This window comes from Rutidosis leptorrhynchoides, chromosome 10, assembly GCF_046630445.1.
Source record: "Rutidosis leptorrhynchoides isolate AG116_Rl617_1_P2 chromosome 10, CSIRO_AGI_Rlap_v1, whole genome shotgun sequence".
Lineage (NCBI taxonomy): Eukaryota > Viridiplantae > Streptophyta > Magnoliopsida > Asterales > Asteraceae > Rutidosis > Rutidosis leptorrhynchoides.
The window spans coordinates 252,472,775-252,475,937 of NC_092342.1; the positions used below are offsets into that span (position 1 = coordinate 252,472,775).

At 35.8% G+C, this 3,163-nt stretch overlaps 1 non-coding gene across 1 annotated transcript; it reads left to right on the plus strand.

Annotated features, from left to right (window-relative positions):
• Positions 1-1,562: 1,562 nt before the first annotated feature.
• On the plus strand, positions 1,563-1,670 carry LOC139873984 (small nucleolar RNA R71). Its single transcript, XR_011767692.1, has one exon. It is a non-coding gene; the product is annotated as a small nucleolar RNA R71 (small nucleolar RNA).
• Positions 1,671-3,163: the final 1,493 nt, after the last annotated feature.

Here is a 3,163-nt window from a genome sequence, read left to right on the forward strand (position 1 = left end):
CTATACCTATGGGAGTATCAAATGATTGGTTTGCTAATCGAATACCCATTCGGGTTGGTTTTAAGTCTCCTAAGTCAAGTTTTAAATATAATGAGTAAGGCATTAAGTTAACACTTGCACCTAGGTCGGCTAGTGCATCGTACACTACCGAATCACCCATCATACATGGTATGATAAAACTACCAGGGTCTCCTAATTTTGGAGGTACATTTTGTTTCTTTAAAATGGCCGAACATTCCTCATGGAGGAATGTGGCAGAAACGTCGTGGTATTTACCCTTCGAGGATATGAGATCCTTTAAAAACTTCCCGTAATTGGGCATATCCCTAAGAACCTCCGCGAGTGGCATGTTAATGCTAATTTGCTTAATCATGTCCGCAAATTTCTCATACCGCCTTGCGAGTCTGTCTTTCTTTAATGCTTTTGGGTATGGAATGGGTTCCTTATGCACCTTTACTGTTGGTTCTTCACTTTTCTTTGGTATGACCTCAGGTGGATCATCTTTCTCTTGTTCTTTGTCAACTTGCTCATTTTCATCAACCGGTATTTGTAAAACAGAAGGACATAAAGGAACTTCCGGGGACTTAAGAGTCTCCGGTTTAGTAGTTAAACCACTTCTAGTAGTTATAGCATTTACATGCTCGTTCCTTGTTTGGGGGTTGTTGGGATTCACTTGAGTATTTGAGGGGAGAGTACCTGGTGGTCTCTCTGATATTAACTGTGATATCCTTCCAACATCCCTTTCTAAGTTTTGTATTGTGGCTTGTTGATTTCGGATTTGCTGAGTTTGGAGCTCTGCATTTTGCTCGTGCTTAACCATAAAATCTCTTAAGAGATCTTCTAAACCAGATTTCCTCTCAGGTTGAGGTTGCATAATTGCTAATGGTTGTGGTTGCATAAGTGCTAGTGGTTGTGGTTGATTGTGTTGGAAATTATTTTGATAATTTCGTTGAGGTTGATTTCGGTTATTATAACCTGGTGGCAGATTTCTTTGATTTTGATTTGGGAAATTCCGGTTATTTTGGTAACCTGGATTTCCTCCTTGATAGTTATTATTATTTTGAAAGTTATTATTATTTGATCCTGAAGGTCCTCCTACTTGATAGCTGTTTATAGGAGGATATTTTCGGTTGTTTGCTTCTATAGCTGGAAAATCACTGAAGTTCATTTCACCTTTTCGTAAGTAACCTAAGAAATTTGCTTGCTCTTCCATTGTACTTTGATCACAATCTCTAGTAAGATGGGGACCTTGGCATAGTTCACATCCTACTCTGATAGCATGCATTTCCTTGGTTACTTTCTCGATTTGCCTTGCTTGATTTGCTATTTGAACTTTTAAAGAAGCAATTTCATCATTGCTTTCAATACTAGCAACATTTGATGATCTAGAGAATTCTATTTCTTGATGCCAATTATGGGAATGGGAAGCTAAATCAGCAATGATTGTGTGAGCGTCTTCAGGTGTTTTCTTCATGATCGAACCTCCGGCTGCAACATCTATATCTTTTCTAGTTGCCACATTGACTCCTTTATAGAATATTTGGACCTTTTGGAATGTATTCAACCCGTGTTGAGGACATACCCTAAGCATTTTGTTGAATCGGTTCCAAGCTTCATAAAAAGTTTCATTAGGCTTTTGCATAAAGTGATTTATATCACTTTGCAATTTTGCTGCTTTTGAAGCAGGAAAGAATTCTGACAAAAAATTATCCATCATATCATTCCAGTTTTCAATATAACCTTCTGGTAATGAGTCTAGCCAATCTCTTGCATCATCTTTTAAGGACCATGGAAAGATTTTTAAACATGCAACTTCATCGGTGACATCTTTGATTTTGAAAAGCTTGCAAATGCTTACAAACTTACGAAGATGCTCGTTAGCATCCTCATTTGGGGCTCCACCGAATTGACATGTATTAGTCACCATGTGTAAAAATTGACCTTTTATTTCAAAGCCATCAGTCATCGTGGGTTGGATGATTGCGTGGCCTTGACCTTTTCTTGTGGCCTTCATTAATGCTTCCATCGTTTGATTTGTATCAGCCATTTCTTCTTCTTCTTTAATAATCGGCTCTATGATTGGTTGAATTATTGGTTCAGAGTCGGATTCTAAGGAAAGTGACTCTAAATTTTTAGCAAGAGATTCTACTTCTTGGGCTCTTAAGCGTTCGTGGAATTTTCTTTCGGGTTCAGGATGTGAAGGAGTTAATTCAGCGTTGGAGGAACGTAAGTTCATACATTAATTTCTATTATGAGATCACTTCACTAAAGGTTTATCTAGGGTTACCTATTTGTTTCTCTTTTTTAGTGTTTTTCGGTGTTTTAAAATTACTAGTACTTCCTATTTCTTTTTGTTGTTTTTGTCCTTTATTAATTCTTTGAGGTTCCGGATTAAGTTTAACGAGTTTAGGTTTGAACGGATCATACAATTTGGGAAATTGTACAAAGAATTAAAGGATTTATTCAAAAACTTTGAACTTTCTTGGAAAAGAATTTCCTCGAGAGGATCGAATAACATAAAAACAATGATAAAAACCCTTAAACAAACAGATTTTCCTTCTGATTTTGCCCACGTTTCGAATAGCCAAAAGATGCAGCAGAGGGGCAGGATCCTTCTATTGACCAATAAAATTGGTGATCCAACAACCCGGTCCACGTACAAATCCAACTACTACTACGAATCAGAAAAATTATCTATTTATTTAACTGCCAACTCCCCGGCAGCGGCGCTAAAAAGTTGATGTGCTGGATCGTAACCTTTATTTTGAACGGATTTGAGTTGTTTTGTTACACGATTTGATTTATTGTATATGTGGTATTTTATTGAATTTAGGTTGATTTCACACACATATAGGCAACTAGTCCTATTCGTGTAGTTTAGTTTGTTGGTAAATCCGATTCGTTCCACAGGGAGATGGAGTGTTTAATGATTTTTAATAGTCTTTGATGTCAAACTTAATTAAAGGGGGTTTTGGATTAGGAATTTATAATATAACAGTAAAAGAAAATAACTTAAACTAATTTACTAAATAAAATTACAAGATTACAAAAATTAACTTAAAAAGGAACTAAATGAAAATATACTAATTATGATGCGACAATTATATTACTAAATGGTAATTAGTAAAATAGTAACTTTTAATAAAACTATATATTTAGAATT